This window comes from Varanus komodoensis, unplaced genomic scaffold (assembly GCF_004798865.1).
Source record: "Varanus komodoensis strain SLA01 unplaced genomic scaffold, ASM479886v1 scaffold4, whole genome shotgun sequence".
Lineage (NCBI taxonomy): Eukaryota > Metazoa > Chordata > Lepidosauria > Squamata > Varanidae > Varanus > Varanus komodoensis.
In genome coordinates, this window is record NW_025335941.1 from 188404 (window position 1) to 204376 (window position 15973).

General features: G+C 40.6%; 1 protein-coding gene across 4 annotated transcripts in view; it reads right to left on the reverse strand.

Moving 5' to 3' along the window:
* Positions 1 to 347, reverse strand: part of SCML2 (Scm polycomb group protein like 2) — a 56350-nt gene extending 56003 nt beyond the window's left edge. For all 4 annotated transcript variants that reach the window (XM_044441832.1, XM_044441830.1, XM_044441834.1 and 1 more), the window contains exon 1: positions 116 to 347. The gene's annotated coding sequence lies outside the window, so the exon portion shown is untranslated. The remainder of the gene's footprint in view (positions 1 to 115) is intronic.
* Between the last annotated feature and the right edge of the window lie 15626 nt (positions 348 to 15973).

Genomic DNA, 15973 nt, shown 5'->3' on the forward strand with positions numbered 1-15973 from the left:
GAGGCGGAGGCGGCAAAGGGGGAGGCGGCTCCGGCGTTGCCTCCTTTTCTTCTCCGTCAGCGCAAACCACGGGGCTGCGCGGCAGAACCTCCTCCCGGGAGCTGCCGGCACTCACCGAAAGGCAAGGAGCCGCCGGTCCCTGAACGCGCTGGCGGCGCGGCTCGCGTGTCTGTCAGCTGCGCGCCGCTCCCGTCGCCTGGATTCACGCCGCCGCCTCCGCCATGTTCCTGGGGCGCCGCGCATGCCCGGCAGCGGCACTGGGGGCTTCCCTCCGCCCTCGCGTCCTCCCTTCGCAGCCCTCTGACAAGGGGCGGAGGGGCTGGCGACGGTTCCCCCAGCGCCGCCGTCGTTACCACCGCGCTACTGACCCGTGCGAGTGTCTCTGGGCGGCTTTCCACGCCCACAGGGGCTGCTCCCGTGCACTTGCTGTTCCGGAGCGCGCGCCGGCCGCACGGCGCTTCCCCCAGGAGGGCGAAGGAGCGCGCCGAGGAGCACCCCGCTGGAAACCGGCCGGTAGCCTGCCCCCAGACCGATATTTCAAATATTAGCTCTCCAGGCGTAGCAACAGCAGCTGTATCTTATCAAGCATACGATAATTTCATATGGGAATAATATGCCACAAAATTCGATTTCAAAGGAATGATGCAAAACAAAATTCAAACCAGTTATGCTTAAAACCATAGGAAAAGAGGCTACCAAATAAACGCCTTCTCGTAATGAAGCACAATGAAAAGCTCGAGCATAGGGGAGTTTATTTTTTAAAGGGGGCACTTACTGGTAAGGCCCTGCTTCTTGTCCCGGCAGAATTGTTTTTAGACGAGATAGGGAGGCTTTCCCGTTTGATCTTAAGTAGTCAGCCTCCCAGAAGTTCACATAGATGTTACAACAGTACGTTGAATATATTGGGTATGGAAGTGATTGAACATAATAAAAGCAAAATAATTCTGTTACTTGATCCTATTCCGTTAGGCTTGAATCAGGACATTTTGTTGCTCTACTACAGATGTGAATGTAATACATTTACAACTCATCTTTCCTCTAAAGCACTCAAAACTGCAAATGAGTTGCTTCCTATCATTTTAGCCTTACAACAACCCTGTGAGGTAGGTTAGGCTGAGAGTCCATGCCTGGCCAGCTAGTGGGTTTCATATAACAGACATGGTATGTTTCTCTTATCATCATTTGCTACTTTTCAAATTATCACTGTGCTCATCTTGTGTACGGCAAATTATACGCATGTACTTTTAAATAAAATTAATCCACAATCAGCTGGAATCCTATGTGAAATGGCTGCCACATAGGATTGGGACATTTTTCCATTCCATTATCTCATACCCCAAAGTTCAGTTATCCTGAGGGTGATGTTGACTCTCAATGCCATCAAACAGTAGCATCAAAACAGTATTGGTTTCTCTTCCCCAAATGATTTCTTCTTGCTCCATAAAACTGTTATGCTTTGCATCAGCAGGGGCACCCAAACATTTGAATGCAGTATGGTGATAGCTTCAAAGACTGCTGGTATCGGAAGCAAGTGAACATTTTATTTCAATCTCCTTTGGCAGATTTTATTTAACTCTGCTTGCTGTACGTTTTAGAGGGAGTATTCTAAGGGACACAAGTTTTTTTTTACAGTTACCACATTGTTTCTAGATGTTAATAGTTTATTGTTTACAAGCTGCCTAGTGGCCTTGGCTTTTGGCAGAAAGGTGGGGAAGAGAGTATTCAAATAAATAAATACATTTCAAAGAGCTACACTTCAAAGGAGTTTGTAAGAATAGGGACACACACAGAAGAAGGGACCTTCTCTAGTCAGGGTATCTAGTGTAAAATAACTATATCCACTGTTGGGAATTTAAACACTGCCTCTGCCTCAGAATCTTACTTTAACAGCCGTTTTACCACTCTGCTATATTGCCAGAGGACTAGAGATAGAAAGCAGTTTTAGTATTTTGAATGCAGTAGGTAAAATTAGCAAGTCACAGCTTTATGTACTGTACCCACTCTTTACCCCCTAGAGTGCCCAGTCATAGTTTATTAACACCAGTGAGCGGGGGTGGGGGAGGGTGTCATAGATTAATAGTAGAATACTTGCTTTGCTTGGAATAAAGATTTGATCTCTGGCATCTCCACGTAGGCATACAATAATTCCTGCCTGAAATCCTAGAGAGCCACTGCCATTCAGTATCAACAATAATGGGCTAGATGGACCAAGGACCCAACTCAGTAAAAGGCAGGTTCCTAAGCAGGAGTATGAATTTGTTGAAAAAAATCCTAGCTGAAACGACAATGCCATACACATTATCCTATGAGTACGTCCATCAAACACAGCGAACTTACTTCTGGGATCCCCTATTCTCTATTCCCACCTAATCCCCCCTTTACGATTCTTAGTTTCAAAATGGCAGAGCCCTTAAAAGGGCTGCAGAGGGTCATTAAAGTGTAGGGACACATGTCAAAATTCCCTTCTCTGGGATACTATTAAGAAGTTTCATCAGAGCCCCTTCCCATTGTCCTGGCTTCCTCCTCTAAAAGCTCAATCAATTTTCTATGCCTCTTGGAGGACAATTCACATGTCTACCTTCATTAAGCTGTTCCTCAGGCTTTTCCTTTTCTAATTTACAAATGAGTATTTTTGTGCCTATCTAGTGAATCTCCTGATTGTGTAAAACTACTTTTTTCCTGTAGGAACCAGTTTCTTTGGAGCAGCTGGCAGGAATCAGACTACCAAAATCAGTATTCCAAGGAACAGTTGGCCACCAGTTAGTGACCAATAGTAACAGTCACTAATTTTATTTAAGAATTACAAGGTAATGGTATAACAACAAAAACAACACACAGCCTGTTTGACCTTATTTAATCACAGGTTCTGTGCATATTTCAGAACTGTTGTCCTTTGACATACATTTGTTGTATACATTTTAAGCTCTGTGATAGCAACAAAACAATCACTTTTGCATTATTAACCTTGCTGCTTGTTGCATCCTTCCCAAAATATGACTACAAACTTGGTCTGTAGAACCTCTATCAAAGTATGTAATGAAATGGAACCATGTTTCTAAGAGTGAGTCCTACTTAATTATCCCTCTGAACAATTGGTTATGGGGGTTCAGTTTTTCAGCAAGAGCCAGCTTTCAAGTTTTCAGAAACAATCCATTCAATGAATATCCTATTTTCATTTTCACCTTCCAGTATCAGGATATAATACTTTGTTGCTGCTGCTGGTAATAGTAAAACAGGTCTTGCTGCTCGAGTTCATCATTAAAAATGGGAGAAGTTAATAATAGGATGCCATGAACTGTTTGTTTTGCAATATAACTGTTTATTTTGAGAAATATAATTGAAGATTGCTCTCCAAAATATTTGCATGTGCTCACAAGCCCACTTCATGAAGAATACACTATGGAAGACCTGACAATGTGTCTAGAAATTTGGGGAAAATTGTGGTAATATAATTTAGTTGTATAGGTGTCAGATGCCAGCTAAGTACAGTATTATTTTTAAATGTGTTTCTCTAATTAAATGAATTATCTCTCAGATTTTATCTCAGTGTGTACCTGTAATTTGTTCCCCAATATCATTCTTCCAAATTACTTCTAATCCTCCTATTCTCCCATAACATGTTGTTTACCAGCTACAAATACCAAGACTAAATCTTTAGACCTGCCTTGCTAGCTGACACATTCATTTTGGAAGATGATGAGGGATCTTTGATATTAGCTTTGAAGCAATGCTTTGCATTTGAAAGACTTGAAATCAGTTCTTTCCTGTTATCTTGTAATTTTTCATGCAATGTTTTTGTTGCAATAACCTTTCCTCCCTTTATGATATCTGAGTTTGTGTGTTCCCTTTTTCCTCTCCATTTTTATATTACTTGTATTTATCCAGATCACTGAATTCTATGTGGTCCAGAAAGGAGATACATGGGGATATAGGAGGAGCAAGAATTTTGTTCCAGAAGGCCCACTTCCATTGTTGCTTTGTTTTTGTTTCCAATGGCACCTTCTGTAGAAATGAAAAAGAAGAAATCCAGCATTATGATCATTGCATGGGGGAATCTCTATAGCTACTTCATGAAACAGTCCAGGCTGTCTGTATTAGTGGTATAACTTGTTTAAGTTGAAAGGATTCATAATAAAGTTTTACACTAGGAAAACCAAAGTCTCTACTTTTTGTCTGTCCATACATTGTATTTTTACTTACGCATTTTACCCCAGTATTAAAAATTTCCATAACTTTCTGCTATTTTAAAGTGTGTTAGAATAATTTCTTATATCATATTGAGACATTATATTAAAGGCAGCCAGGAAAAAGTAGCTTCCATGATTGGCATCTGCCTTAAAATTTATGTAGTAGATCAAAGTTTATTTTGCACAGTTGCTTTAAACTTTTGCAATTATTTTGCCTGAATATTTAAAGCGAAATGTTTGCAAACTAAGTTTTTTTAATAGCGCCTTCTGGTCTTCTTCTGTCATATTCAAACAGATTTTAGATAATTTTTAATCCTGTTATGTCCTCATATTCAGATATGTTTAAGCCTTGAAGTAGCTTTTTAAAATTAAGAGCGCCATTGATATTTCATTTGCATATAAATTTATTAAACATCTTTATTAATGTGGACTCACTGAATCTTCTTATTGTTATGGACTGACTCTGCCAATGCCCTATCCCTACTGTAAATAAAATAGGTGAAAAAGGGCACTCTTTGTTTTGTGCCTTTGTATACTTTGAAAGGGGTGGAGTCTATATAATTTACTCTGACCATGGCTGTAGATTGTGAAACCAGTTGCCTAATAGAATCCATTTGGAGCCAAATTCTAATTTTTGTAGTGTCCTGATTAAAGGCTATCAAAAGCCTCAAAGATGTCTAAAAGAAAACAGCACAACTGTTCTCATACCAGTGCTATTGTGTTGTATTATGTTCAATACTCTGAACAGAATCAGATAAATACCTCTTATACTAACTTCTGTTTTGTATGTTTTGACATAAATTATGAAATTATTTTAGCCATAATTGATGTCATTATCTTACTAGTTGCAAATCTATATACCTTTATGCTTCTTGTTCATTTACATTGGCTCTCTGATTTTGGTATATCACTGATGAACTGGCAGAAACTTTGGCTGTCAAAACTATGGCTCCCCTTTAAAAATTGGGTTTGACAGGCAATGGGTGGTTTTGAGAGGGACATGTTATTTATGTATTTTAATTTTTAGATACTGCCCTATTGCCCATAGGCCTCTAGGTGGTTAACAAGAAATCAAACCCAATAATGATTAAACTTTGACTAGAAGCAAACATATTAAAACTGCTGAAAACTAATCTGAGAAGGCCTGTCTGAAGAGAAACATCTTTAACTCCCTCTTGAAAGTAGCAGTCTGGGATATCAGATGCATTTCTCCTGGCAGACAGTTTAGGAGCAACCAATGAGAAACCTATCTGGGTAGTTGACATTAATCTTACAGAAGCAAACTTCAAAAGATTATTCCCAGAGCAAGGTGGAATATATAGTGTTCCTAAAGGTATTTTGGACCCAAGCTGTGATGGAAACCTATCGGCAGCCGATGCAAAGACTTTAAAATAGTTGATACGTAATTTCATTTTGTTCCAGAGACCAGCCTGGCTACCATATTTTCTATTAGTTGTAGCTTCTGGATTAGGCCCAAGGGTAGCCTATGTAGAGTGCATTGCAGAAATTGAGCCAAGAAGTTACCAGTGCATGCACTAATGTTTTCAGATCATTCTCCTCCAGGAAGAGATGTAGTCAAGCATAGTCAGCATCGGACCAGCTCTCGACCATAGGCTGAACAGACATAATTGGATGCTTTCTCCTTCCTTATAGGCTCAACACTCTGTTAATCCTGGGACTACAAAAGTGGTGGCCAAGCTGTTTTAGCAGGCTTGAATAAATCCTTTTATTTTAATTTACACATGTATATATTTTTCCGATCCCAAATGCCAAAGAATGTTCAAACTACCGCACCACTGCACTCATTTCACATGCCAGCAAAGTTATGCTCAAAATCCTACAAGCTAGGCTCTAGCAGTATGTAGACCAAGAACTACCAGAAATACAGGCAGGATTTCGAAGAGGGAGAGGAACTAGAGATCAAATTGCCAACATACGCTGGATCATGGAGAAAGCTAGGGAGTTCCAGAAAAATATCTGCTTCATTGACTATGCTAAAGCCTTTGATTGTGTGGATCACAACAAATTGTGGAAAATCACAACAAATTGTTCTTAAAGAGATGGGAGTACCAGACCATCTTATTTGTCTCTTGAGAAACCTATATGTTGTAAGCCGCCCCGAATGGGGTGGCATAAAATGTTTTAATAAATAAATAAATAAAAATAAAATATGCGGGTCAAGAAGCAACAGTGAGAACTGGACACGGAACCACTGATTGGTTCAAAATTGAGAAAGGAGTTCGGCAAGGCCGTATACTGTCGCCCTGCCTATTTAATTTATATGCAGAGCACATCATGAGAAAGACGGGGCTAGATGAATCACCAGTTGGAATTAAGATTGCTGGGAGAAATATCAGGAACCTCAGAAATGCAGATGATACCACTCTAATGACAGAAAGTGAAGAAGAACTAAAGAGCTTCTTGATGCGGGTGAAGGAGAAGAGCGCAAAAGTTGGCTTGAAACTCAACATCAAGAAAACTAAGAGCATGGCGTCCGGTCCTCTCACTTCCTGGCAAATAGATAGGAAAGAAATGGAGGTAGTGACAGATTTTATTTTCCTGGGCTCCAAGATCACTGCAGACAGGGACTGCAGCCAAGAAATTAAAAGACACTTGCTCCTGGGCAGGAAAGCTATGGCAAATCTAGACAGCATACTAAAAAGCAGAGACATCTACCTGCCAACAAAAGTGTGTATAGTCAAGGCTATGGTTTTCCCAGTTGCAATGTATGGCTGTGAAAGCTGGACCATAAGGAAGGCTGAACGCTGATTGAGGCCTTGAATTGTGCTGGAGGAGACTCCTGCAAGTCCCTTGGCCCACAAGGCGATCAAACCAGTCCTACAGGAGATCAACCCTGACTGCTCTTTAGAAGGCTAGATAGTGAAGATGAAACTCAAATACTTTGGCCACCTAATGAGAAGGAAGGACTCCCTGGAGAAGAGCCTAATGCTGGGAACAGTTGAAAGTAAAAGAAGAAGGAGACGGCAGAGAATAAGGTGGCTAGATGGAGTCACTGAAGCAGTCAATGTGAGCTTAAGTGGACTCCGGGGGATGGTGGAAGACAGGAAGGCCTGGAGGAATGTTGTCCAAGGGGTCGCGATGGGTCGGACATGACTTTGCAACTAACAACAACATATATTGGTAGGGTATCCTCAAATATATAGCAAGCACTCCCTTATTTTTATTGTCCCTGTTTGCATGCAAAATGGCATGCACTCTATCACCTGAGTTCACTATCATGATGTTTGTATTATATTTATGATATTGTTCTATATTTCTACATCCTTCACAGAGAGGATGAATACCATAGGCTTATTTCAGTGTGCAGTGGTAACAGCTTCAGAAATAGAAGAGGATGGCAACCCTACCTGTGAACTTAGCATCTTATTTTAATTCTATTAAAAACAAGCAATTTTCCTATTAAAAAAGAACTCAATGACAAGAACTATGAGAAACCTAAGAAATGTTATAGAAGCTTATTTTGCAATAGGTAGAAAAACACTATCCACTGAACTAGGATAATGAACTAGAAACAGAAATCCTAATAAAGAGTATTGCAGCTTGGAGCTACTTCTCAGGTAGTACACTTATCATCATCATCATCATCATCATCATCATCATTATTTGTTTCATTTCTATACTGCCCCATAGCTGAAGCTCTCTAGGCAGTGAACACACATAGTGAGACGATCTGCACCACTCTGCAATTCACTACACTGCCTTCTCCAGTGTAGATTTCAAAGTTTATTTCAAGCAAGTCCTTCCATAGCATTTTTGTGCATCTTCTAGAGACCATGTTCCTTTTACAAAGAATGCAAGTGAAGCTCACTTGGTCTTACAAAGGTCCTGCGTAAACAATGCATATTAAAATTTACTGTTATTTTCACCGCAAAACCAAATATTCCCTTAAAGCTGTTGGGGAAAAAAACCCTGCCCTCCAGCATTCAAATCATTCGATTAGGAATCTTTCACTGCCCAGTTTTTCATTTCATCCCACCCAAAAAAGGCCTCTGGCAGCTTTTTGACATAGTCCTGAACACAGCATTCTATATAGTATTCTTCAAATCACTGCAAATCTTTCAAATCTTTGGAATTCATAAGGTAGCTTTAAGCAAGCAATTCTTAACTTCACGCTCCCATCTATACTTTGTGGTAACAATAGTTAAGTTAAGACTGTTACATGGTTTACAGTGGGTTTACATGTGGTTTACAGCAAGATAATGTTTTTAGATTTGTTGAACCATCGGAAACACTGTACAAATACTAAATATTAGTTTATTGCCTGCCTGACTGCTTTCCCCCATAGACACAATATCAACACTCGAGATCTTCTAGAGAGGTGTATGGTTCTCCTTCATGGCCAACAGGCTGGAGCATCATAGAGAAACGAAGCCACAGTGGCTTATTTTCCCACATGTGCTGGGCATGCACCATGCACTTTGCCTAATGACCCTTGCAGAGCAGCCTGGCAAGTCATCCAGACTCAGTGAGATGCACCAGGATGTGGCTTCCAAAGCACTTGAGGACCCTACAGCAAGGTATGGCTTCAGGGGTTCTTTGGAAGCCACCTGCATCATGCACTTTGTTGGTTTTGGCTGACATGAGGTGTGTGCTGCAAGGGTACAAAGATGGCTTCATTTCCTTATGATAATCCAAACCTGGCCAGTGTTTCAAGTAGCAACACATAAACAGGCCTTCTCAGTACTGGAGCCCACCCTCTGGAGCAATCTCCTATATATGATTCTAGAGGTGGAAGCTGGTAAGCATCACAATACAATGTAAGTTATTACCACATTTAAATGTCTCTTGAAAACACGTTTGCTTTCATCCTTTTCCTGCTGGTAGTCTATCATGACATAGCTCCGCTTTTCTTGTAATGTTTTAAGATACTTATTGTTGCATACAGTTCTGGTGCCCTTTTAAATGTGTTTCTATGTAAACCATTTGAATGTCAAGCAGTATAATAAATACATAAATGAATATTATCGTACATTCTACTGACTAATCAACAGTCAGGTTTGTAGTGATTTCTGTATATTTGCTTTGCAATGTAATCTTCCTTGCCTTCCTAATTAACTCCCAGCATGTAAAATTACTTCAGTTAGGGCACAGTCCTCTGCAAGTTTAGACAGAAAAAAAGACCAAAATAACTCTTGGCATGACCCTTTTTTCTATCTAAACTTATATAGGATTGCACCTTTCAATTCCTTTACATTTTTTCCTGGATTTTTCAACTGCCTTTATGCTACTTCTCATTCTCTGAGATTATTTTGCAAAACTACTTAAAAAATCCTTTAAAATATTCTTAAATTTTGTTTTTATATTGTGATATTTTAATGTGAACCACTTGTGGATTTTAATAAGTAGTATAGCTGCATTATATACAAATAATATTATAAAACATTGATATGATTGACTGCTGCGTTGTAAAAATATGAACATAGTTCACATGCACCTATCGTGAAGTCCATCTTCATTGAAAGCAATGACCAAACATTCACTGAATTTCAAAGGTTGGGGTGATTCCTCAGATTGATTTCTGCCCCTGACCATATGAATTTTCTTGTGTGCATGAAAGAAAAACATCTGATCCTACTTTGAGAAGAGACATAGAGACCAGAAATGAAGCTGATTTCTACAGAAACTGCATAACTTAGTTTCAGATATCCTCCAAGGCTCCAGTGTGTGACTTTGACTTATGTTTTTAATAATATATTTTTCATTATGCTTTTATGTTTTGCTTGTAACATGAGGAATTCTGTCTCCTGCTTCCTGGAAAAAAATATACGCAGCTTCAAAAGAATATGCAGGAATCGTTTTTACAGCTGGCAAATGTGAACAGCCATAGCGTGCGTTATTGTACATGCACTATAATCCAATGCAAACTTCCTCAAAACCAGCTCCCAGTAAATTTAATGGGTATGTGCATAGGATTGCAGCCCTAGAAAACAAGCACATATCTTTGATTTCATTGCCAATCGAGGTCCTCAGTGCTGAATATATGCATATATGAATAAAGTAGTAGTAGTTTCAGGAAGCACTTCTAGACTTGTTTTTAGGGCTATAATAAATTACTGCAAAATAGTTCTTATGTTACCTCACTGAAGCAGTGCTGAATTCCACATTGCTGTGGTAACCTGAGGAGCCATGGGGATGACATGGGGTCCTTATGGGGAAAGCTTCAGTGTGGGTTCCTCCCACACTGCCAAACACAGAGTGATCTTGCCTTAACCAAAAGGACAAGCGAGATAAGCTAAAGGAGGGGAGTCTTCAAAGGGAAAGTGTAATTTAACTGAAGCCAGTGTAGCTGTAGTCAACCATCTGTAAATAATACAAATAAACTAGAAAATATAGCATCGTACAATGATCGTTATTCAAGTGAAATATGACCCTGTCGCACTCCCACCCCCACTCCCCACACCCCTTTATGTTTGTCTTGTTATCCACCCAGCCCCCTGTACAGAAAGGGGAAGTTCTACCATGCCTCCTGAATCATCAAGGTCATATTAGAACCCTGTCCTGCTAATTTATGACAAATATTTCGCTGTTAATTCAGGATATGGAGGCTACCGCAGTGCCACCTTCTGCATTACTGGAGTAATGTGATCAGCCTGGGAACTATGCAGGAATTAGATGGCAGCTTGCTAAAAAAAAAGAGCACATGCACCACCAAAAAAGAGAACTATCTGAATAAAATTTGCATGTATTAACTTATGTGTATAGATGAAAATTTAGATAGAATTATGATAATTTAAATAGCGATTGAGTATTTCTTACCATAGAGTAGGAGACTGTGACTGGGTGAGCTGGTTTGCTGTTGAGCTGCTGTTGATAGACAGCTTCAGGTTCCAGCTCTTCCATCTCATGGTTCTTTATCTTTAGACTTGATTGAAAGTTGTTTTTTTTTTTTTAACAGAAGGCAATTTTAAAATAAAGAATAACTTCCAAATAAAAGAAAGTGCTCCGATAGCCATTCAAATAGGCACCAGCCCTCTGTTTCACAAGAAGATTCACAGCTATCCTAACAAGAAGAACCCCAAACCACCATTCATCAAGTTTTCTGAGATTAGCCTTTCACACTGTTCCATCCATACAGGGAAGAACAGCACTACTGCGGATCCCACGCTGCCAGCAGAATATTGTAATCTACTGTAATGTAATCCAGATGGATTAAGAACCTTTTATGTTGATAGCTGCATTGCCATACGGGTAATGTGTTGGGGGCTACATGTCAGGGCTGAGTGGGGCTGAAGCCAGCCATGGGCAGGAGCAGAGCCAAAAGTGGGTGGATTATGTCCTTTCTCTGTGTGCCACCCCCTGCTCTCTCCCTGCCCCCCCCTTCCCCTCTTTCCCTTCCTGCCCACCATGATCCTTGAAAAGCGAGCAATTGCTGCGGGTTGTCCTGCTGTGTACAGAACAGCCACAGATGTCTAATATCGCTATGCTTGTTCTGTATCAGGGAATTAACTGGGATAAGTGGCCAATAGCAAGGAAACATTAATATGAGCCAGGGCAGTACATGGGGACTCTGCAAACAGGCAATATTCAAATTGCTGCTGAAATCTTCGTGTTCCATGGTGGCAAGGAAATTGCCTGGATTGTGGAGAAATGCCTGTGGCTTTCTTCATTGCACCTCCTAATTGATATCATAGTTTTGTTTTATGGTCATGAATTCAGTTATGTGGAGATTGGCTAAGGTTGCATGTATACTCTCCCCTCAGAAGCGGATTGACTCTACAAATGGCTATACTGTGTGTTAAAGTTAACACTTGTTAACTTTATTTTGCAACAAGTGTGTCACAACTGAGCTGTGGGTACTTTTCGGGGTGAACTGAGTTCAGACTCTAATCTAGATGAGAAGAGATAAGCCAAATCGGAAAGACAAGCAGAAGTGCAAGACCTGGACCCAGATGCTGGCCCTGTTATCCAAGAGCATCTCCAGCGGAAGCAGCTGCCTCTCCACTTGGGCCCACAAGCTTCCACCAGTGCTAGCAATGCACCAGGAAAACACTGATGGAGAGGAGGGGAAAGCGCTAAGCTCTAGACCTTATCCTTTTAAGCCCAGCACTCTCCAATGAAGAGGTACCACCCGGGCTGATGATCACTAAGATTCCTGGAAACAAGTGTGCTGAAACCCTGACTCTCCCGGCTAGACTTAATTTATTTATTTTTATTTTTATTTATTTTTCTGATTTATATCCTGCCTTTTTCCTACAAAGGGCTCAAGGCTTACATCATTCTCTTCCTCCATCTTATCCCCACAACAACAACCCTGTGAGGTAGGTTGGGCTGAGAGTCTGTAACTGGCCCAAAGTCACCCAGTTGGCTCCATGGCTGAGCGGGGACTCGAACCCAGATCGCCTGAGTCCCAGTCCCGTCCTCTTAACCACTATACCACAATGACTGGGTGTGCCCTGTGGGTTCCTGTTTATGTGTTAGAGCAGTTGCAGACGAGGGAAGCACTGAGACAGTCAGAGCCAGAACAACTTTGTTCTTCAGCTGACGTTCTGGATTTGAACCCAGGGCTCCCTGACCATAGACATGGGTTCTTTCACTTGGAGAGGGCCTTTCCTGCAGCCTCTGTTCACTTACCTTTGCGGGGGGGGGGATTGTGGTTAAGGAAAGATAATTGCAGCATGATTTTTGTTTATATGTTTTAAACTTGCAAACTGTTCAGAGCACCTTTCAGCTATTGGGTGGTATAAAAATCTCATAAATAAAAAATGATACATCTGCTTCTTGTCTGCTACAGTAAGATGGGGCTTGAATGTTTAGGCTAGGCTTGCATTTTCTTTAATTATTCAACCACCCCAAGACACTCCAGGCTGTATATGTATAGGATTTGACACCCCTTCCACTTAAATAGCAATAGCATCTCTCTCTCTCTCTCTCTCTCTCTCTCTCTCTCTCTCTCTCTCTCTCTCTCTCTCTCTCTCTCTCTCTCTCTCTCTCTCTCTCTCTCTCTCTCATACCTGGCATGATGTGAGAATAGAATTGCTTTGCCTGTTTAGAGTGTGGGGCGAAGTCATCAGAAGCAGCTTGGCTGATTACACTCTAGAGCATATGAATCTGAAAGGAAACAGACAATAAAATAAATGAAGAAATGAAGTGCTTATTTTTAATGCAAGGGTGAGCAGAAAGGAGATCAGTTTCTACTGTTAGAGCTCTGGGTGATTCTTAGAGGATTGTGACTCCCAGGGATAGAAATAACAATGGCAATAACTACTGTAGCACATGAAATTGCTGGAGAAGAACATGATGGGGGCAAGGAGTCAATCTTTATGTACAAGGACTTGTGAGCCTAGTGCTGGCACTCACCACAGACGTCTGGGCAGGGAATGAGCTCAAAGCACCCCATCCTGACACAGTGGATCCCCCATGCCTGCAATCTGACTACCCTTGCTGCAGTTCAGCAGAGATGCTAGTAGTGGGGCAGTCGATAAAAGCTTGAAATAAATAAAGTCATGCAATTACATTTGAATAGAAAAATCTGTTTTTTGTTGTTATGAAGGGAAATTTCCTGAGACTTCAGTGGTGGTGGTAATAAACCATAGATGCCCCCACTGACCTTCTGCTTGGCTATTTGCCTATCAAGGAAACAGATATGAGGAAGCAGATGAGGAGCGATAAAAGCTGATGGCAATGGTGGTGAGAAGGTAGGCTTATTGATAGCCCTCAAAAATCCAAAGCACCCCACTGCAAATTATTTTTCCAGATAAGGGAGAGGAAACAGTTACTAATTGAATATTACATGGGCATGTATAATCTATACCCATCAAACGACTGATTTGCATGATTTGGGTTAACAGTGCTTTGGTATAAAAGATCCTTTTTCATTGATTGGTTTGTACAAAATGACTTTCTGAAAGTCTGGCTTCATTAGCCCTATCAGTAAAACACTGGAACAGAGTGGACCTTCACATACTGCTTTTTCAGATTATAAGACAGTTACTATTCACTTCTAAGAAATCATACACTGTAATTATTATTTCATTAGCAGAGTGCTTAAAATTAATGAAGCACTTCTCGAAGAATTAGAAAATACATGTTCCTCTGCAGAAGCTCAGTCTTCAGGATTCTGAGGCACAAGAGGGGAGGGGCAGGAAGGACAAATTACAAGATGAGAATAAGCAAAAGCGATGGCTCATTTATGAAGCAGTGCCAGTGAGAGGCTTTCTTCAAGTCATATGTGGGCAGGGGGGTATCTGTGTGGAGATGCGTGTAGGCATGTGGGTGTGTTTCTGCAAACATGTGAGTAGGAAGGGGTTGCCCTGCCCACTTTAACCATATGCAACTAGTTATATACAACAATCAGGGTCTTTAGACAGGGTTACAAATACAAATCTACTCTAAAAGATGCATTGAGCCAATTCAATCAACCTGATTTAGATCTGATGCAAATGTGCATGCAGTTGAGCATCCTTCAATGGAAAACTGCTTCCATCCATGCAGATATCAACGTCTGGATTAGGGTGAATGTGGAAAAAGGGCCAAATAGTGCATTAATTATATGAAGTGTCCATAAGCAGGATGTGCTTTTTAGTTGGTTCGGCCAGCCAAATCCTACATATTTCAAAAGATCACTTCTCTATCAGATTTGTCTATGATGTCCCACTCCATTTGCATGTCAAGATATTTCAACATTTTGGTGCTAGACTGCTTTAAACTGCTTGCCTCCTGCCACCTCCTCAGAACTAATTTAAGAACCGTTATTCTCAGCTTGTACTAACAGTGAGATTTTTTTTTTAAATCTCGTTTTCATACCAGGTGAGGGAAATAGAATGAAATGGGGGGATAATATTTTTCTTATAGAGCAACATACATTGCTGGATAATCAGTTGCTAAAAGCATTCAGATGCATTGATTAAAAAAAAAAGTTAAGCAACGGGGCTGAGTTAAAATAATGGTTGTGGAAAATCTCTTATGAAGGTGCTTGTTGGGAGCTGAGATAAAAAAAGAAGATGGAGTTCCTGCACCTTTACTAATTATGCGGGAGAAGGAACCGCTTAATGACTAAGTATTATAATTAGAGAATTCCTTTGTCTCCTTCAGTAACTTTGGTTCACTGTGCATCATCTTTTTGTCTTTTATCTTGTTAACTTTATTTTGAAATAAAATAAACTTTCATGACAACAAAGAAGGAATTCAGCAGGTGTCATTTGTACAAGAATCCATACTTGAACAGGTAAGTGGGCTGACTTAATGACGGTGGTGACTGCTTAGAGGCCACTGAAAAGTTCTGCCCAAGTAGGCACATGGTACATTCAGCACAACATCTAAAAAACTTTCTAACCTAACATTAACCTTCTCTAAATGAACATATACTGACCCTGATCCTCTGTCCTGCAGTTTAGAGCAAGTCCCAGTGCCGGCAGCTGAGCCCAAGCACCCTCATACGTCTTTACTGCATGAAGTAAAAGGCACCTCAAATGTATTTATATTCCAGAATAATACTGCGACATTATGTGCTGGTTAAGAGGGGTGACAACACTGTTTCTGGCTACCTTTGGAGATAGTTGTTCCCTGTAAGCTATATATTAGATGCCACTGTCTTTTGCAATACCTCCAAAAGCAAAGTCAGGCTAATATCAAATGCATCTTCATGTACATATACTTAGGAGAAAAATCCCATAGCGGTCAGCAAAGCCTACTTCTAAGAGAGCATGCTGCACATTTCCTCAGATACATCTTTAAAAAAAATCAGTCTACATTCAGACATCAGTACAGTCATAACAGATAGTGTTGTGGTGCCATATCTAGCAGCTACATCTAGATGTAAGAGTTCC